Source organism: Saimiri boliviensis, chromosome 10 (genome assembly GCF_048565385.1).
Source record: "Saimiri boliviensis isolate mSaiBol1 chromosome 10, mSaiBol1.pri, whole genome shotgun sequence".
Lineage (NCBI taxonomy): Eukaryota > Metazoa > Chordata > Mammalia > Primates > Cebidae > Saimiri > Saimiri boliviensis.
In genome coordinates this window covers 44333891-44356327 of record NC_133458.1, presented here as the reverse complement: position 1 = coordinate 44356327, position 22437 = coordinate 44333891, and the positions used below count along the sequence as shown (strand labels likewise).

Below are 22437 nucleotides of genomic sequence, written 5' to 3'. Positions count from 1 at the left end.
GGCCTGGGCAATCTTTTTCTCTAAAACACGCCAACATAAATGTGAATGATAAAAATGTTTTAAAGATTTGATGTGGACCACCTAAAATCATATTGCAGACCACACTGTGGGAGACTTGGGCTCAGCACTGCATCTTCACCTTGTAGAGAGGGAAAGGGAAACAGAACCAAAGCGGCTAAATGATGCAACTGAAGCCATATTTCCAGTAAGCAGTAGAGCTTTGGGTATGACTCGTATGCCACCTTACATTGAGTCCTGTGATCTCTCCAGAGTCCAGGACTAGCTGTCCTAATTTCTGTGCTTGCTGTCACTATTCCATAAATACTGTACTAGCATATCAGATTTAGTTTGATATGGTTTGGCTCTGTGTCCCTACCTAAATCCCATTTCAAATTGTAATCCTCATGTGTCAAGGAAGGAACCTGTAATTCCCATGTGTCCAGGGAGGGAAGTGATTGGATTATGGAGGTGGTTCTCATGCTGTTCTCATCATAATGAGTGAATTCTCGCCAGATTAGATGGTTTTATAAATGGCAGTTTTTCCTGCACTCTCACACACTCACTTTTCTCTTGCCTGCTGTTGTGTAAGATGTGCCTGCTTCCCCTTCTGCCATGATTGTAAGTTTCCCAGGGCTTCACCAGCCATGCAGAACTGTGGGTCAACTAAACCTCTTTTCTTTATAAATTACCTAGTCTTGGGCAGTTACCTATAGCACTGTGAAAACAGACTAATACACAGTTCCTATGGAATTCATTTTTCCTCTCTCAAAATCTGTTTCTCTTCTTGACTTCCGTCTTCCCATTATTCCTATTATCTACCCAGACTCCAAGCATCTCTGATTCTCTCACTCCCACATCCAAGTTGCTGCCAAGCCTGTCTGTCTCATCCCTCATTATCTGAGCTGTCAGTGGCAAGGCAGCCATGGTGAACCCAAATGACAACCATCTCTCTCACCTCCAGGCTCCCTTAGTACTTTGCATGTTTTAATTTTGTGGTATTTACAACATACTATCTCACATCTGTTCTTTCACATGTCTTATCTGTAAACTTTTTTTTTGTGAGAGGAGCTTAATTATCTTTGAACCTCCACAGTTTCTCTTACCTATCTGCCATGCTCTGTACATGAGTGCTTGAATGAACGACTGACTGAAAGAATAAATAAACAGATGCATGGATGAATGAGTTACGTACAATTAAGGTAGGGTAATGTACAACTAAGGCAGGACAGGGAGTTATAATTCTAAATTATGTATTAATTAAGTTACAATTTTAAAATAATCATTTTGTTAACATTTCCATTGCAATTTTTTTAAAAAAGCTTAAATGTACATTTTTTTGATGTTTTATGACTCAAAGGCAGTATTAGTATAGAGTCAGTTGAATGTGGGTCCTGGTATAAAATATAAGTTAACCTTAATTCAGAGATAACCATAAAAATACAGCTTTACTTATTATTGTCCACAGATGACTTATAATAGACGTATAATCAGTTTGAAGGATTAGCAGGAGGGTAATTAATAAATTTATTAATTATTCCTTCAAGCTATGGACACTGCCAGCATCCAGCTTTTAACTCTAGCATGTATACTTTTATAATGGTATAAAAATGGCTCAGCTTGCCTACTTCAAATGAGGCAAACACCAGCGCCCAGTACCGTACCCCGTCCTCATGATGGCGTGCCAGAAATCATCATTTTCACATTTGTAAACGTTATTTTAGCAGAAGACATACTTTGCAGATTTCAGTGCTTTTAGTGAACTGGTATTTTCTGTAAACTTCTGCTGAGCAGCAAGGAATAAGAATCTTTTTCAGAAATCTTAGAATTGGATATAAATGTTGGCAGTAGACACAATCTATAATATTGTCATTATGATATGCTATTTACAAACTAGTAAGTTGGGAAGCTGTAGGATTATGTTATTGAATGCTTTCGTCTTATACTGAATGGTATCCTAGTTCCTTGTCTTTTTCCCTGTTTAATTCCTTATATCATTAATAATTAAGTTTGTCATCCCCATTGTGTTCTCTTTCCTAGCCCCTGGAAAATAACCCAGGATTTTCATTTAACAGTCATCACAGATGACTCTGGTGCAGGTGGTCCAGAAGCCACACTTTGGGTAAACGCTACACAATACTCTAAGCATTTCAAGAATGAATGCCATGCTTCACTCATTTGTATCTCCAAGACTTGCAAGGTGCCTAGACATAAATAGACGTTCAATAAATGAATAAATGTCTATTGAATGATGACATCAGTTACTGTCTGTGCGTGTGTGTGAGCATGTGTGTGTAGTGGGACCACCCATGCAAAAGCCAAATCTTTGTTTTGTTCTTAAAAGCAATTCTATAATAGCTGCTTTCTTGCTATTTACCTTGGTATGCAGTATCAAAGCTTCCTTACTATTATTCCAGCATCAATACACTATACTTCACCTTTAAAGATAATGTTTACCTACTTTGTAAAACCCAGTTACAAAAGTAGTGTGTATTCACAGTTCAAAACATGGGGATCAGAGACCTGAAGAGGAAAGAACAAATCACCTCTGATCCTCCCTCAGAGGGATGCCCATTGTTAACATATGGGTACATGCAATGTTTAAATTCTACATAGTGGTACTTTATCATTTTTAATTAACAAAATTATCTTTAATTATTTCTTTTTGGAGAAGATGTTTTAAAATAGAGAATGGTTTCAGGTGTCCTGTAGGCTCTGAAGAGGGATGATACATTTGAGGAGCAAAATACTTTTTCTGTTAGGTTCCTAATTACATTTTTTACTTTACTCATTAAGGCTCTTGTTCAAGCAGCAGAAACTCTCACTATATGAAGCAAAAAGAGGCTTCACAGGAAGAATATGGATTGTGGTCTTGGGATTGAAGAGAAGCTGAGGAATAGGGCTCATAAGAAACAAGAATGTGGCAGCTGTAGAGAACAGGAGGAACTACTCAATGAGCCTGCCTCGGATTTTTGCCTTGCTTGCCCCACTCTTCTTGAGGATCAAAGTACCAGGTGAGAATGGGTTTTGTTTTGCTAAAAGTAGGGTACATAAAATTAGCTGTACTTGGCTATGGACTGACCATGGATGAAGAGAGAAAGAGAGGGGTCAGGAATCATTTCCAGGTTTCTGGCTTGCTTAAATTGGTAATGGTGCTATTTCCTAAGATGGGGAATACTGACAGGACTAGGCTGGCTAAATCCAGGGAGGGGTTAGATGAATGGGTTACCTTGAATTTAAGGTGCCTTGAGTCATCAAAAGATCTTTAGTAGGCAAGTGGATAGATGGGCTGTGCTGCACATTCTCTGCCTCTTCAGACCTACTGTCCATCCTTCTCCATCCTGCTGTAGGCCCTGGGAGGCTGACCTGTATTAAAATCCCTTTACCTCTGGCTTCATATTGAGTTGGTTCAGTGGGGAACAGCAGCTGATCAGAGAATGAAAGGGAATGCAGGGGATGTTTATCTCTCTGCCTTCTTCCCTGCAGGGTTGCTGTGGGCTGGCTGCATCTCAGAACCACAAGCCATAGCCCTTGTCAGGTGCCTTCTCCACCTCTCTTTTCTCTCCAGGTTCTGGACATGCTCTGGCTTGTTCCAGAATACCGCATGACCTTTTATCATGTCCCTGTTTCCCGTCCACTCACTCCAGTTGTTTCAGTCTGAATGTATCGCCCATTTCTGCGAGGATACTACCAAATACTTGGGTATAGAATTCAGAGGAGAATCTCAGGCTGGGAAGGCATTTTGTGAATCATCTGTTTATAGATGTCATAGAAGCCAGTATGGATAATAAATCCTTTGTGAGGGAGCACAGCTGAGAAATGGAGAGGATTAAGGACCAAAGTCTAAAAAACTGTAACTTACCTTCCACTGAAATAGGGCAGTGAGAAGAATGACCTTATGAAAGAGACCTCCAGAGACCCCTTTGAATTACTTGGAGAGAGAATAGGGCATGTGTATTGACCATCCCACAATGACATCACACAGTGAGAGAGGCAATTCTCTATGAGGAAATTAGAATGATACTAAAAGGGGGAAAATGGATGCTGATGGCCAGACTCAACACACACACACATGCTCACATGTGCACACATGCACACACATGTAGCACACCCACCTACATAATTTTATTAAAATGAGATACAGATATCTCTGGTTTGTTAGCAAGATTAATTCCTCTGTGAGTGACAGAAAATCCAAAATAGAGAGAGATTAAACAAGAGAGCAGTTTATTTTTCTGCCAGGTAAATGAAGTTGGGAGGCAGTTCTGGCTGCCATGGCACTCCATAATGGCAGGGATCGAGGCTCCTCTATCTTGTTGCTCTGCCATCCTCAGCATACAAGTTCTATCTCATAGTTCAGGGTGGCTACTTGTGCTCCAGGCATCTTGCCTGAATTCCAACCCGCAGGACACTCCCCAGAGGTGGCACATAACACTTTAGCTTACAGTCCATTGGCCAGAACTTAGACATATGACCATATCTGCTGGTGAGCTACTGAGATACAGCTTTCTTTCAGATGGCTGTATGCCCAGCTTAAAAGCGGGAGTTCTAATATAAAGGAAATAGGTGAGAATGGAAATTAGGACACCACTAGTGGTCTTTGCCCAAACGCATTGTTTTGTAACCTGTTTTCTTGCTCATTCAAACATTTACTTTTATTTTTTTATCCTAACTAATTTTGATGACTCCTTGCTGGTCATAGTCAATCTGTAATATTCTTCCATGTACACTATATCTCCTAACCCAAAGCACATAAGAAAAATATTAGATGACCTCAAAGACCCAATACATGGCTAACACAGTTCAGGAGGATTCTTTAAGCCAACTTAGTGAATCCACAAATTTTACAACATTAGAGCCAAAAGGACCCATAAAGAACATCTAGTCCAAGGAATGGAGTAGCAACAGACCAAGGCTCATATTTCAGCAAAGTGCAGGCTAGCTATAAAAACCTGCCTCTTGCAGCTAGTCCTGACTCTCTGTGATTTAAAACTACTAGAGTATGTTTGAATCATGGGCACATTTTACATCCTGCTTTAGGCAGATGTGAATGTGCACATGCTACCCCTGGCTACACATCAATTTCCAGACAGGAGGCATATGATGCGTCTTTTCTAGGAGGCATATGATGCTGTTGTGAATGGTGGCCATAAATTTCTGCAGGAGATGAACATTCCACAGTCTGCACTCATTACCATGTCATTGGACTGCCTTTTTCCTTAACAAATATGATCCATTTTGTTTATGGTGCTGGTAGGAAAGGTAGCCGTTGGCTCAGAGAATGTGGCTCATTAAGCCAGAGTAAAGCAACTTAAAAAAATTTCTTAAGCAATGTGGAATAGAAACAATCTCAAATTCCAGCCTAGGATAGGTTGGGAAGACAGTACGATAGTAGGATTTTTCTCTTTATGATGAAACAATTTATTTTTTATGTAGGCATTTTACAGTCTGGGGGTTAACAACTACTCTGAGGCAAATTGGTCTAGAGTTATCAAACTCTGTCTTATGTGCAAGGCAGAGTGTAGCGTGGTGAAAGGGTCTTATAATAATAATCATATCTAACACACAAGATTTTTGGTGAAAAACAAATGAAACTATGAATGACAAATAGTATATTATAAACTTTAAACTGTCTACCAGTGTTATTTTTATCATCATCTTCTTTGTCTCATGGCTCCAGCATAGATGTTATTTAGAGTTATTATATATTAGTCTGATATAATTATTAGGTTCCAGGGAACTCTACGTTATTAGTTCCCAAAGAGCTATCTTGGCCAGATAGTCAAAGGGTTGTGTGTAGCTTTGTATTCAGTGGGAGAATTAGTAAGTCATCATGTAATTCTACAATTTGTGTGGGCATAAAGCTGTTTAACTTGAGCCACAATTAAAGATTCTGCTCTGGAACACTTTTCAAAGAACCTAATAATTCTCCAAGATTACAAAATGGTAACAAGAGTTGGATAGTGCGAGTGTTACTTTGGTTCTTCGTAAATCTAACCTCAGTGTCAGACTGTTCATTGGAGACAGTGGTTGAATAGTTCATGGTGCCGAATTTTGAATCTTCATGTAATAGCTTGCCACATGTTGGTCTATTGGCTGATCCATGAATATACATTGTACACAAAGTAGCAAGTAGAATTAATTTCTCCTATATTATGTAGAAAGGATCATTGATTTTTCTTCACGAATAAGTGTTTAAACTACAGAATAATAGCTATTTTAATTATGTATTGCCATATAATAAATTACCCTAACCCTTAGAGGTTTAAAATAATTCCTGTGGATCAGGAATCCAAGCATAGCTCAGTTGAGTACCTCTGGCTCAAGGTATCTCTCAAGGTCACAATCAAGCTATTGACTGAGGTTGTAGCCTTATCTAACAGCTCAACTGATAATGATATTGGGGATTGCTTCGAAGATGACTCATGTGGTTGTTTGCAGCCCTCAATTTCTTGCCAGCAGATTTTTCCATAGGGCTGCCCCATGACATGACAGCTGATGGAGGAGAAGGAGGAGGAGGAGAAGGAAGAGAAGGAGGAGAAGGAGAAGGAGAAAGAGGAGAAGGAAGAGGAAGAGGAGGAGGAGGAGGAGGAGGAAGAGGAGGAGGAGGAGGAGAAGGAGAAAGAGGAGAAGGAGAAGGAGAAAGAGAAGGAGAAGGAGAAGGAAAAGGGGAAAGAAGTCAAATAGAACTCAATCTTTTTTAAACTTAATCTCAAAAATGGCATGTTATAATTTCTGCCATATTCTATTCATTAGCAGTGAGCCAAGAAGTTCAGCCCCCACTCAAAGGAGGGATTACAGAAGGGCATGAATATCAGGCAGAGACAATCATTAAGGGTTATTATAAAGACTTCCTACAACAATCGTATTGGAGTTTTATATTTTTGAAATGAGTGTTGGCAGAGAGTCATGATTATATTATAATAAATTATTTTGTTTTTACAAAGCAGCTAATATATTGGATTGCTAACAAAGTGAGACCCTGTGAGTTTAGAAATCTCGTGATAATATCCTAGAAAATGCTTAATATCAGGTCAGGCTTTATGACCACTTGCAGGCACTGAGCCTATAAAATCTACATACTATTTTTATAGGTTCAATATATTTTATCTAGTAAATTCTGTTTCAATGAATTAAGTAGTAAACTAATTTCTGCTTCTCCCAACGTGTAACTAATGAACAGAAAGTAAACTTTACAAGGTGAGAATTGTGTTTTTTGTACATTTGGCAAAATTGGACTAAGTGTTATACATACTTTCTAAAATATAAGACATATGTGTATGACTTTAATCTCTAGGAGTTCATATCAATTCATTGAAGGTATGCTTTGATAAAACCAACCAGTACTATTTTCTTTATGCCTATAGAACTTCACTTAATATTTTTTTATAAATTCACTGGCAATGAATTGTCTCAGCTTTTGATTATCTGATATTTTCTTTGGGTAAGTGATTCTAGCTTGAAAGTTTTTTCTGTCAGTACTCTAAAGCTATTGTTCCAGCCTCTTCCAGCTTGCATGATTTCTGATGAGAAGTTTGCTGTCATTCTCATCTTTGTTCTCTGTATATAATGTTCCATAATTTGTCTTGGCATTGTTTTCTGAATGCATATTTTGCTTGGCATTTGTGGAGATTCTCATTTTATAGTTTACATCAAATTTGGAAAAAAATTAGTCATTGTAGCATCAAACAACCCCCTATTTTTTCTAACATGTAATATGAGCCCCAGTTACACACATGTTGGAATCCTGATATTGCTCACAGTCACTGATGCTGTGTGTATTTCCTAGTCTTTTTTTCTCTGTGCTTCATGGATAGTTTTTCTTATGGTTATAGATAATATTTTCCACTTATTTGCATGCTACTAATTTATAATTGGATATTGAACATTTTTGAAGACCTGATTTTGCTGTATTCCTTTAAATAATGTTAGATTTTCTTCTGGTACACAGCTCTTTGGAATCAGCTGGATTCTTTCAAATCTTTCTCTTTTTTATAATCTTTGTTACGGCAGATCCAGAGCTGTCTTCAGTCTAGGGATAATTTAGCCCTCCAACTAAGGTGGCATTCTTTTGAGGTCTCTATCCAATGCCCATGTTGTGCAGAACCTTTCCACTCAGGCTTCTGCAACACAAGCCTTTCTCAGCCCTGTGTGAGCTCTCGGAATTGTTAGGCCTTCTCATTTCCAGTGGTGCCTTTGCTGGCCTTGGGCAGTTTCCCTTCACACACATAGACTAGTACTTAGCCAAACACTTGAGCATACACCTCTAGATCTCTGGAGCTTGCTTGTTCTCTTTCAGAAGCTCCCTCTTTTTTGATAATTTGTCTTAAAAATTCTACCTGCCTTTGAAAATACCTGCTTTTCAACCCAGTAAGACTTTTGGGGTCTATTTGGGTTTCCCATTTTTGTACTGCAACCTAGAAACTGCCTCCGGTCAGTAAACTGGTGCAACTGTAGGATTCCCTTTTTAGTTTCCTTTCTTTCAGAGAGAAAGGTCCTATGCTGCCTGTTCTCCAATATGGAAAATAGTTACATTTATTTTGTCCATTTTTTCCTAGTTGTTTAAGGTGAGATGGTAAATATGGTTTCTGTTACTGCATCTTGGCTGGTAGTGGACTTTTTATGATGAAACCAAAATAAATATAGAATTGTACTTTTAAGAACCTTTTAGAATGTAAAATAATCTTAATTTTAGTTCTAACCGAACTGTGATTAATCAATCTCTATAATTTAGAAGAAAGTGCTAAGTATTAGGATACAGTTGCTTTTCACTTCTAAAATAGAAAGGAGTTCACATAGAAAGAAGGCTTGTAAAGAGCTTTTGAGAAAGAGAATGAGAAACAAATATAAAGGGAGTATGCAGGAAGATACCATGTCAGGGGAATTGTTGGATTTGGCTAGGTTCATTGATTTAGCAAGTATTCCTCCAGCAAGCATTTTTGCCAAGCACTTGTTATCCTGGCTTTCCTGCAGGCAGGAGACAGCTAAGGAGCAAGTGCAGCCAAGCTGGAAACTTTTGTCTACCAGGTGCTCCTCCAGTGCTCATGAGCTGCTGTGGTTGCTTCCCTCTTTTAGTCCTTTGAATGCCCACTGTACAGCGTTAGCACCATTCTTAGATCCTGCCAAGATGATTTTCTGTCCTGACTTCTGTGCTTTCAACACCTGTATTTCACAATCACAGGAAACATACATTTATTAAAGAATACATGAGGCCAAGCACGGCGGCTGACACCTGTAATCCCCAGAGGCTGAGGTGGGCAGATCATGAGGTCAGGAGATCGAGAACATCCTGGCTAACATGGTGAAACCCCATCTCTACTAAAAATACAAAAATTAGGCTGGGCGCGGTGGCTCAAGCCTGTAATCCCAGCACTTTGGGAGGCCGAGGCGGGTGGATCACGAGGTCGAGAGATCAAGACCATCCTGGTCAACATGGTGAAACCCGTCTCTACTGAAAATACAAAAAAATTAGCTGGCCATGGTGGCGTGTGCCTGTAATCCCAGCTACTCAGGAGGCTGAGGCAAGAGAATTGCCTGAGCCCAGGAGGCGGAGGTTGTGGTGAGCCAAGATGGCGCCATTGCACTCCAGCCTGGGTAACAAGAGTGAAACTTCGTCTCAAAAAAAAAAAAAAAAAAAAAAAAAAAAAAAAACAACAAAAATTAGCTGGGCATGGTGGCATGTACCTGTAATCCCAGCTACTAGGGAGGCTGAGACAGAAGAATCACTTGAACCAGAGAGTCAGAGGTTGCAGTGAGCCAAAATTGTGCCACTGAACTTCAGCCTGGCAACAGAGTGAGACTCCATCTTAAAAAAAGAAAAAAACAAAGAATACATGACATCCTCTGTCATTGGGATCCAGAGCTCAATGTGTAATGCTACACATTCACACTCATGGTTAATACTGTTCAGGACACAGGGAAACATGCATCCGTATCTTTAGCCCTAAGTCCTTTTAAACCACGGGTGATGACATCTGAATGACCTGAAGAGCTGTCTGTTTTACTGCAGACATTGCAGATAGACACTGTTTTGATGTGTCTGTCTCACATCAAAACAGACAGCTATCTGCAAAGACAGTCTATCTTTGCAGATAGCTGTCTGTTTTGATGTGAGAATTTGAGTAGCAAAAATGCTTAGAAAAGAGAAGACAAAATCAATAAATATGTTGAATGCTTCCCCTCAGATAACCTGATGCAATAAATTATTGCACAATAAAATATTTTTTAGTAGTGCCAAGTGTCCATGTTCTTGCTTCTCCTCATGTTCCAATCTGTGATTCCAGAGCACAGTATTCACAAAAATGTCATATGGTGGCCAAAAAATATTTTGTAATGTTAATTAATATTACTTAAAAATGTGTTTATATGTAGGCATGTTGTAACATGAGCAAAGTGCAATATGAATTCTTTACATTGTCAACTAAATGGAAACAGAATGCTAGAACATTATACCAGTAGGGTTTTTCAGAATGCACATGGCAAGACAGCGTGAGCAGTATAAGAGATTTATTTGGGAAATGCCCATGAAAGATAAAGGAAGGAAGGAAGAAGAGTGGGCCTAAGAAGGCTTCAGACCACAAGTGTCTGACACCTGTGAATGGAGAGAGGAAAGGAAGGGAATTGGGGTAGGAGGAAGCTCAGACTGCAATACATCTCTGAGAAAGTGTTGGCTAGCCCAGCGTGAAGCTCAGGGGCAAAGACTGCCAGTAGAAGAGTCCTGTATTGACTAGAAATGGCTCAGCCCTCATACCCCTCCCTACCACCTTGCAGCTTCTAATAGCTCCTTGGGAAGAGTGTAGCCTCAGCTTGACATTCAGGTAATTCCTAAAGTCTCTGTAGCTCAAGGCTGTAGATAGCTGCACATTTCATGGCCATTTTTCTCTTTGAAGGGGGTCTGAGGGGCCCACTTTCATGGCTTGTAAAAATTGTAATTTAATTTTTATAAATATATTTAATGAGGTTTTATAATATTTTCAAAAAAACTAAATGAAAATATCAAGTTTATTTACAGAAGCTTGATTTAAAATCTGGATAATCATGCTACAACATAGATGAACCTTGAGAACATTATGCTAAATGAAATAAGCCAGTCACAAAAAGACAAATACTGCATGATTCCACTGATATCAAGCATCTACAGTAGTCAGACTGTTAGAAATAAAAGGTAGAATGGTGGTAGTCAGGGGCTAGAAGGAGGGGAAAAGGGTAGTTATTGTTCAATGGGTATAGAGAAGTTCCAGAGAGCTATTGCACAAGGAAATGCATGCAGTTAACGCTAATGTATAGTACACTTCAAAATGGTTAAGATGGTAAATTTTACATTATGCTATTACTACAATAATTTTCTTTCTTTCTTTCTTTTTTTTTGAGACAGAGTGTTGTTCTGTCACCCAGGCTGCAGTGTAGGTTCGAGCGATTCTCCTGCCTCAGTCTCCTGAGTAGCTGGGACTACAGGCGTGTGGCACCATGCCTGGCTGATTTTTTATATTTTTAGTACTGATGGGTTTTCATTGTGTTAGCTAGGATGGTCTTATCTCCTGACCTTGTGATCCACATGTCTTGGCCTTCCAAAGTGCTGGGATTACAGGCATGGGCTACCATGTCTAGTCAATAAAAATTTTTGATAATCATTCATTTTAATTATTATTTTCCTTTGAATTTTAATAGAACATATTGAAACAAGAATAAAGAATAATTTTTAGTTTGTACTCTGGCCCTAAGCTCCGCAAATACTAAGGCCTGTAGAGCTTCTGTTTCTCTCAGACCTGGACCACCATGCCCAAGGTATAGCAACCTGACTCCAACAGCCCGCTTTTTATGCCCATCCTGTTTCAGAAATCTGACTTGAATAGGTTTGATTCGAAATTATAACTTTTAGGTCAAGCATGATGGCTCATGCCTGTAATCCCAGCACTTGAGCTAAGAAGTTCAAACAAGCCTTGGAAACATAGGGAGAAGCTGTCTCTACAAAAAAATACAAAAATTAGTTGGACACGGTGGTGCATACCTATAGTCCCAGCTACTCCAGAGGCTGTGAGAGGATTTCTTGAGGCCAGGAAGTAGAGGCTATAGTGAGCCGGGTTGGTGTCACTGTACCCCAGCTTGGGTGATAGAGCAAGACCCTGTCTTAAAACAAACAAACAAACAAACAAACAAACAAACAAAAAAAACAGAAAGAAAGAAAATTAAAAAAAAAAAAAAGGCAAACCTATAATTTGTATCCAAATTGATTTAAATAGTGTTAGGACCCTGTCCCCTAGCCTACGCTGGGTGAAATGAGGAAAGGCAGGTACCAGGGGAAGGAATGAAGTCTCACGTGGGCAGGGGGAAGAGAATGGAATACTACTTGGTGTGAATGTTGCCAACAGTGAAGCCAGTAATGAAGAAAGAGTGGGTGTAGTAAGGTAGGAATGTACGTTGTCCTCAGAAGAAACTGAACCGTGAATTATAATCAGCCCATGACTGACATATCTAAACTTTTCAATAGTCTAAAAGATGAAAATCACACAACTGATCCACTCTTAAGACACAGTTTTAGCTGTTACTTGAAGAAAATGTTCAATAGTATATATAGTTCACATTCAGAAATAATTAACTGCAAAACTTTAACTCACTCTCAAGATTTTCATTAACTTAAACTCACCTGGCTCTGTGATACTGTTTTCAGAAGGTTAAATGCTTGGCAGTAGGGGTAGGCATTTGGGGAAATTTTAGAATTGCACATATCTGAGCAAATTGATTATGTCCAGAAAGTACTCTTACTGGGAACACAGTGCTAATGAATACAAAATAACAGTCCCTGCTGGGCAGCCTTCAGATGGCAAAACTTACAAGCTGTTTGGCTTTGGAATAGTCATGTAACCTCTCTATGCCTTCAGTTCCTCATCCATAGCAAGGAGGGATATGTAGTTCTTACCTCGTTAAACTACTGTGGTGATTTAATGCAATTATGTATGTAAACAAAACTCTAGAACAGGTCCTAGCACATACCAAGAATTCAATAAATACTCTTAATAATTATTGTTTCTTTATGTGGATTTTCTCTTCTCCAGGGCTTTATTACACTTCTAAGCTTAGCTGGCTGCTTTGCAAAATGTGCTCATTATGGGAGTGTTGAGTGGATAAGTCTAAATGTATCACCACTACCGGCGAAAAAAAATCAGCTCAAAGATCCTCAATAATGGTGGTAGATCACCCCTGCACTGAAAGACAGAATACTAGTTAGGGTGGGTATTCCATTTTAAATCACTGCTGTGTATCTACCATGAGGGCTTTGAAATATTCTTCTAAAGGGCATAAAAGGAATTTATTTTTCATGCCTACTCTAGAAATATGCTACAGATGCTATGAAGAATAAGAACAAGAAGTGGGAGGCAAAGTTCTTAAATGAATGTGAGATTTAAGATGTTACTTCATAAAAACATTGCCAAAGAGTTTTTGATCTTGTTTTCCTGTATTTCAAAATTGTGCCCTACAGGTCTCAATTGTGACATCCTGAAGATGGCTGAATGGCTAATGAGAAAAAGCTAATTTTTCTGTCTGGGACTCCAATGCCCTTGCTTTTGTACTGTTGGCCATTCTCCCACCCAAGGCCAAGAAGCCCTGGGACCAGAAACACCCATATTTTTGTAGAGTTCCAAATTGGTGATATCTATTGAAATATGAGAATTGAGGGCCTTGAAAAAAAAATCTTGAAATGATTAAATTGAATTCCATTTGACCTGTTTAGCTCTACCAAGGTTCATTCCCCTGGCTCTGACCAACCTCGCTATTTGTTGGAAACCACAATCTCTCCCATTCACTCCCATGTGCCAATTCTGAACATTTTTCTTCCTTGAAAGGCAGACCTAGGAGAACAAGGCCCTAAGACATGCAATTCCATTTCTCGCCTGCTTCTTAGCTCACATTTGAGTTCTTATTTAATGTCTGAGGAATCATGAACTTGTTGACCCTGGACATTTCAAAGGAGAGGGAGCTCCCAGACTGGAATGACAACCTCTTAAGCCTTAGGGTAATGTCTCCTAAAAGATAGCTAGGAGTCATTTTGATACAAAGGCTCCAAAGACAAAACACAGACCTACTTCCTAAAATTCACACTGTACCTGGGCTGCCACCTGAAAGCACACAATGACTGCTTTCATGAGACGGGGCACAGCTCACAAAATGGACTTCAACATCCCAGTTTCCTTCCACTGGCTCATTTCTCAGGGCTTTGAATCTCCTTCTGTTTACAATTTTTATATTACTCTTGGGCTTCATGCCTCTGAAAGTGAGGCCCCTGGAGTGAAATATGGTGTGATGAGACAGGGCCAGGTAGGCAAGGGATAACCTGTGAAGCAGATGATTCCTACTTAAGAAGCTCCTAGAGAGAACCTAGACTAAATAAATACTTATGAGTACCGTTAGCATGGTTAAGATGTCCAAGCTGTCATTTTAACCTTTCCTGTTTTGTAGTTGCAGGAAAACTTGATGTCACACTGCTCTTATCTTTTGACTTTAATTAAAAGCTTCTCCATCTCACCTCAAATCCTACCTAAGAATCCAAACATCCCCAGGTGGCAGATCAACTTTTTGATGGCCAATAGGCCTTCTTCAATGATTGCCGGTGGATGTTCAAACTAACATTATGAAATGAGCTGCTTTCAAACAGACCATGTTGGATTTTTTTTTTCTTGCCCTGCAGACATCTTGGACATACGCCCTTTGTTTCTGGTCTCTTTCAGTTATTAGACCAGTCTTGTTTTCAGGTATTAAAAAACCTAATTCAGATGAAAACTTCACCTCATATCCCCATCCCTACCCTTCGTGGGTCTGACCTGAAGTTGCCCAGAGCACTTTTCCCTTCCTCACTCCCTGCCTCTGTCTCCTCTAGAATTTGACTGTGGAAGAGGATGGCAGGACAAGAACCTCCTGCCTTTTAACTGTTTGTAGTTGTCTCTCAGAGATTAAATGCTTTTTGTGGGCTGGTGTTGCTGGCTCACACCTGTAATCTCAGCACTTTGGGAGGTCATTGTGGGAGGATCACTTGGGGCCAGAAATTTGAGACCAGCCTGGGCAACATAGAAAGATCTCAATGCCACAAAAACAAAACAAAACAAAAAATTAGCCAAGCATGGTAGTGTATGCGTGTAGTCCTAGCTACTCTGGAGGCTGAGATGGGAGATCACTTAAGCCCAGGAGTTTGAGGTTACAGTGAGCCATGATTATGCTACTGCACTCCAGTCTGGGTGACTGAGCAAGACCTGTCTCTAAAAACAAATGAACAAACAAACAAACAAAAAAGAAATGCACTTGTTATAGGGAATGTCCAAATGCCAGGCTTTCTTTTTCTCCTGGGGCACTTCTGAAGGTAGCCCTTCCCCTGCCGCCACCCACCAAGGACCTTCTCGTTACACTATTTTCTGACCCATGTACTGTTCTTGTGTCTGATTTCTTATGACTCCTCTTCTGATCCTATTCCACAGTCCTCACCTGGGGTCTCCTTGTCCCTGCAGGCATCCTCCTGAGCAGGGTCCTCTGAAGATGGTTCTGGCCTGATGGCCCCCTGTGATGTCAATTTGGCCCACAGAAAGCAAGCACTCTTGTCCATCACAGGGAGGAGTGCTGCTGGCTCAGCCACAGTTCTCCATTCTAGCTCTGGCAGCTCCAGACAGTCCCTCAGTTCACACTGTTCTGGATGAGAATCAGGTAACAATCTCTGTGTGCTTCAAACTCTGGGGGACATTTGTCAAGCTTCTTACTTTGGTCTCATGGCAGTCCCTTCACCAACCTGTCTTTTCTCCTAAAACATTTCATTGTAGGCTGACAGCTCCTTCAGTAAAGTCTTCTCGGATCCATTTTTTTCATAATATTTATTCATTGAACTATACTCTCAATATGTTTATACTTTTCTGTATGTACACTAGACTTCAATAAAAAAGCTTGTTCAAGCAATTTCAAATTAATCTTCTATTGAGAGTAACTCTTGTCTTAGCTTTAAATTGTGTTGCTACAATATATGACAAGTTTAGGAATAGACATGTATGAAGGCAGCTCCTTTACCTACATGAGGACCTACCATGGAGTTCCTTTAATGCAATGGTAAGCACACAGTTAAATGACTTGGTGGGGGGATCATTTGCAATCACCTTTAGCTAAAATCATAAGGCAACTTATGTCTACCCTGGAGAGTCTAACAGGGGAGTTAGAGGTTTTCAAGGATTCCAGGCTGCATGTGAAAAAAACCCAGCAGCTAAGATCCTTGTAATTTGACATGAGAATAATGAGTATTTGGTTTAGTTTTGTAACTTCAGACTTTTTGAATCAATTTTTAAAAACAGACATATATGAACTCTCTGTTTGAAATCAAGATGAGTCATCTGAACTGAAGAGTAAGCTAAGTGACTGAAGAGTACTTTGTCATCTCAAATGGAAATATTTGGGGGCCCTTTTCCTTAAATACTAAAGATAGTGACAAATGCCTTAGAATTTTTGTATTTTACCTCTCACTAATCGCTGCCTCAGAGATTGTGTCTTACTGTGATAGAAATGAAAACTTGTCTTTGGCAAGATGAATGTGTATTTCTAGGTATCCTGCTGGTGCCTCAGCAACTGTTCCATAAAGTCAGTAGTGTTGCCCCCCAAGCATCTGACTATTCTGGATACAATGATATGCCTTGGTTGAAAACTCCCACTATCAACCTGGAGAAACTCTTTTATCTCATTAGATGGCCTTGAAAATCAAGCCACATCCTTGTTGTTTTCTCTGGGTATTCTCTTTTTAAAGTGGAAAGGACAGCGCAGGAAGGTGACCTTCTGATGCAGCTCTTCACAGTTTAACATGAGGCATATCAACTGTGTCTTGTGAAATAAATGACTTCTCCAATTAAGCAGCAGTCCTATTCATCATTAAGATTTTCACAGGGAGGTAAAAATCACCACTTAAAGTTAGCAATGGGTTAACCAAATTTGCAGACTGTATAACTGTGCAGTCCAGAAGGCAAGAAGACACAATCTAATGGCTTATAGAGGAGATTATAAGAATTAGCTCATAGGTTAAAGATTTTCTGATGAGTTACAAAATGGATTTCACACACCGGGGCAAATCTTTCTCATTATCCTCGAGGCATTGTAAAAAAAAAAAAAAAATGCACAGTTACTTTATGCACAAAGGTTTTATCATTTTATCAGCATGCAATTAAAATCCCTTTGTCTAAAGTTCTGGTTCTAAGTTCCGGAACAGATAGAAGCCCAGAATGAACTGTGTTATGCATTTTAGAAAGAAGAAATTAATTTGACAACTCATGGAGTTTCATTCTGGGAGGGAGCGAGTAGTGTGGTGCTGCACTCTATGGGCTGCTGCAGAAACATACAGGATGCATTTTGTCTATCTGCCAAGAAAGTCTTCCCGAGGAATCTTTAATCAGTCCTCTGGAATAATCTGGCAGCCTACTCAACACAGATTCTTTCAACAGAAGGTAAAGAAAAATACAATAAATTAAGCAATAGAGGGAAAAAGTGGAAATTAAATATGTTAAAACTCCTCTGGTGGATGCTATAGACTGAAAGTTTGTGTCTCCTGCAAAATTCATATCTTGAAGCCCTAACCCCCAATGTGATGGTATTAGCAGGTGGGGCCCTTGGGAAGTAATTGGTAGATCATGAGGGTGGAGCCTCATTAATGGGATTAGTGCCCTCATAAGAGGAAGAAGAGACCAGGGCCTTCTTTCTCTCTTCACTATGAGGATGTGGCAAGAAGGCAGCCATCTGTAAGCCTAAAAGACGGCCCTCACCAGAACCCAAGCAGCTGGCACTTTGATCTTGGACTTCCCAGCTTCCAGAACTGTGAGAAATAAATGTTTGTTGTTTAAGTCACCCAGTCTATGGTATATTATTACAGTAGCCCCAATTGACTGTGACAAAGGGGTTTAAGTGAAGAAGAAGTAGAAGTGAGCAAAAGGAAAATGATAGGAAAGGCAAGTTGGTGTTCAAAAACCAACCTGGATTTGTTCAAGTGGAAAAATCCAGGCAATCATAGACAAATGCCCTAATTTGGAGTTTGGGTGTATATTGCAATGGCATGGATATAAAAAGGAAAACACACATGGTATGTTTTCCCCATTGGCTTATCTGGCTTCCCATAAATGAAAAAGAGTTTTACAAGCCAGCATTTGCTCTTCATTAGAACACAAAATGAGACAAACAATGGTTCTGTATGACTAGATTGCCTGCACTTGAAAGCTTGAATGCCAGAGGTTCTTTTGGGACCTGGGATTAATGTGTGGCACTTTAATCTTCTAGGACTTCATCAAATCAGGGAAATGTGCAAAATAGGAAAGAAAACACTTAAATGTTAAAAAGGCATCAATTCATTTAATTTATTTGGATACATACTGACAATATGGTATTTAAATATTATCATTGGTATATACCTTTCAATTGGCTTTTTCCCCTCTTCAGTTGGGAGCAGTTTTGCTCATATTGCCTTATTTTTTTCTCAGATTTCACGTGATCAAGAGTATGCTACTGCTGGTTAGATGGGACCGTGATGGATGATTTTAACAAAATTTGATCTAAATGACACTCATGTCCTTGACCTTGGTCTTATTACCACCATTTTCAACTAAAGTCATTATAAATTACTCTTAAATTCTAATTTTCTCGCAGATCTAAAAATTCCTAGACTATGGAAAAGTACTGAAGAAAAGGTCTTAGAACTGTGCTTGCAGCCAGTCATGGTGGCTCATGCCTGTAATCCCAGCACTTGGGAGGCCAAGGCGGGCGGATCATGAGGTCAAGAGATAGAGACCATGGTGAAATACCGTCTCTACTAAAATATACAAAAATTAGCTGGGCATGGTGGTGCGCTCCTGTGGTCCCAGCTACTTGGGAGGTTGAAGCAGGAGAATTGCTTGAACTCCAGAGGCAGAGGTTGCAGTGAGCTGAAATTGCACCACTGCACTCCAGCCTGGTGCCTGGCAACAGAGCAAGACTCTGTCAAAAAAAAAAAAAAAAAGAAATGTGCTTGCTTGGTTGCCTAATTTTAGTACTGAAAACCATATGTCCTGAATTGTATAATCTATAGCTCCCCCCAACTCAACTATTTCACATTGAGTCTTATTCTCTGGCTCTTGTTCACAGAAAATCATTAGGCTCTTTCCTCTTGTAATCACAGCAGTGAGTTGGCAGTGAATCAATTACCAGCCCATGAATTCCTACCTCCTAAAAGATCAGAAAAAGCACTCGAGAAATCTATGAATCCTGGTGTGCAAAGAACTCCAGCTACCTCAGGTTAGTTGACTTCAATTCAATGAGACAAAAATAACATTGATCATCTACTCTACCAACAGCTGTTTCTTATTTCCAGTCTCTCAGTGCCACAGTTGGGCTTAAATCTGACCATTACTGTAATCTAGCAGAGAAACGTGTCCTTAGGCTTTTTGTGAAATCATTTGGAAGATAAGATTAATTGACCACTGAATAAGCATCCTTCCCCCCACTTCATAAGCAGATTTCTTTGTTCTGCAGCAATAGGCCCAATAGTAGCAATAATAAACATACTTTTGAAACCTTAGGTTATGAACCAGGACCAATTTAAGCCAGGAAAAGGAGTCTTGTTCCCTTGCCATGGAGAAGGCCTGTGACCTTGTTCTGGCTCATAAAACATAAGAGCAAGTGTGCTGGGGAAAGACTTGCCTCCTGATAAAGCAAGAGCTGCATGAGAAGAAAGTTATATTATCCCACTCTTGCATCAATCAATAGCCTACCAACCAAAAAAAGTCCAGGTACAGACGGGTTTACAGCCAAATTGAACCAGATGTACAAAGAGGAGCTGGTTCCATTCCTTCTGAAACTGTATCAAACAATACAAAAGGAGAGAATCCTCCCTAACTCATTTTATGAGACCAACATCATCCTGATCCCAAAACCTGGCAGAGATTCAACTAAAAAATAAAACTTCAGGCCAATATTCGTGATAAACATCAAAGCAAAAATCTTTAATAAAATACTGGCAAACCGATTGCAACAGCACATCAAGAAGCTTATCCATCACGATCAAGTAGGCTTTAATCTGGGGATGCAAGACTGGTTCAACATACGCAAATCCATAAATGTAATCCATCACATAAACAGAACCAAAGACAAAAACCACATGATTATCTCAATAGATGCAGAGAAGCCTTTGATAAAATTCAGCAGCCCTTCATGCTAAAAACTCTCAATAAACTAGGTATCGACAGAACGTATTATAAACTAATAAAAGCTATATATGACAAACCTACAACCAATATCATTCTGAATGGGCAAAAGCTGAAAGAATTCCCTTTGAAATCAGGCACTAGTCAAGGATGCTATCTCTCATCACTCCTATTCAATATAGTATTGGAAGTTCTAGCCAGAGCAATCAGGGAAGAAAAAGAAATAAAGGGTATTCAATTAGGAAAGGAGGAAGTCAAACTGTCTTTATTTGCAGATGACATGATTGTATATCTAGAAGAACCCATCATCTTAGCCCAAAATCTTCTCAAACTAATAAGCAACTTCAGCAAAGTCTCAGGATACAAAAATCAATGTACAAAAATCACAAGTATTCCTATATACCAATAACAGACAGAGAACCAAATCAAGAGCAAACTCCCATTCACAATTGCTACCAAGAGAATAAAATACCTAGGAATACAACTAACAAAGGCTGTAAAGGACCTCTTCAAGGAGAACTACAAACAACTGCTGAACGAAATAAGAGAGGACACAAACAGATGGAGAAACATTCCATGCTCATGGTTAGGAAGAATTAATATTGTGAAAATGGCCATACTGCACAAAGTAATCTATGGATTCAACACTATCCCCATTAAGCTACCTATGACCTTCATCAAAGAACTGGAAAAAAACTTTAAACTTCATATGGAATCAAAACAGAGCCCTGATAGCCAAGACAATACTAAGCAAAAAGAACAAAGCCAGAGGCATCACACTGCCGGACTTCAAACTATACTACAAGGCTACAGTAATCAAAACAGCATGATACTGGAACCAAAACAGAGATATAGACCAATGGAACAGAATAGAGTCCCCAGAAGCAACACCACACATCTACAACCATCTGATCTTTGACAAACCTGATAAAAACAAGCAATGGGGAAAGGACTCCATGTTTAATAAATGGTGTTGGGAAAACTGGCTAGCAATGTGCAGAAAGCAGAAACTGGACCCCTACCTGTCACCTTACACTAAATTAACTCCAGATGGATTAAAGATTTAAATATAAAACCTAACACCGTAAAAACACTAGAAGAAAATGTAGGCAAAACCATTCAGGACATAGGCATAAGCAAGGACTTCATGACTAAAACCCAAAAGCAATGGCAATAAAAGCCAAGATAGACAGATGGGATCTAATTAAAGTTCAGAGCTTCTGTACAGCAAAGGAACCATCATTAGAGTGAACCAGCAACCAACAGAATGGGAAAAAAATTTTCCAATCTACCCATCCAACAAAGGGCTGATATCCAGAATCTACAAAGAACTAAAACAGATATACAAGAAAAAAACAAACAACCCCATTTGAAAGTGGGTGAAGGATATGAATAGACACTTTTCAAAAGAGGACATATATGAGGCCAACAAACATATGAAAAAATGCTCATGATCACTGGTCATTAGAGAAATGCAAATCAAAATCACATTGAGATACCATCTCACTTCAGTTAAAATGGTGATCATTAAAAAATCTGGAGACAATGGATGCTGGAGAGGATGTGGAGAAATAGGAACACTCCTACACAGTTGGTGGGAGTGTAAATTAGTTCAATCATTGTGGAAGACAGTGTGGTGATTTCTCAAGGATCTAGAAATAGAAATTCCATTTGAGCCAGCAATCCATTACCCAAAGAACTATAAATCATTCTAATATGAAGACACCTGCGCATGTATGTTCATTGCAGCCCTGTGTACAATAACAAAGACTTGGAACTAACTCAAATGCCCATCAATGATAGACTGAACAAAGGAAATGTTGTACATATACACAATGGAATACTACGCAGCCATAAAAAAACAATGAGTTCGTGTCCTTTGCAGGGACTTGGATGAATCTGGAAACCGTCATTCTCAGCAAACTGACAGAAGAACAGAAAGCCAAACACTGCATGTTCTCACTCATAGGTGGGTGTTGAACAATGAGAACACGTGGACTCAGGGAGAGGAGCATCACACACTGGGGGCAGTTAGGGGAGGGCAGGGGAGAGAACGCAGGGGGTGGGGAGGGTGAGGAGCGGGGGAGGGATAACATGGGGAGAAATGCCAGATATATTACGTACCTAAAGTAAGAAAAAAAAGTGACATTTGCCTATTCTCATTCCTTCCTGCTTTATGGAGCTGTTACTTGAGGCTGCAGGCATCTTGTAACCATGAGGTGTTAATTCTGTGGATGAGACCCCTGAGAGCTGATGACACCTG

The 22437-nt window shown here is 39.6% G+C and overlaps 1 long non-coding RNA gene across 1 annotated transcript; it reads left to right on the top strand.

The window, feature by feature from the left end:
• The first annotated feature begins 1241 nt into the window (after positions 1-1241).
• Positions 1242-16121, top strand: LOC141580062 (uncharacterized). The gene is made up of 3 exons (XR_012512055.1): positions 1242-3011; positions 13050-13223; positions 15492-16121. It is a non-coding gene; the product is annotated as an uncharacterized LOC141580062 (long non-coding RNA).
• Positions 16122-22437: the final 6316 nt, after the last annotated feature.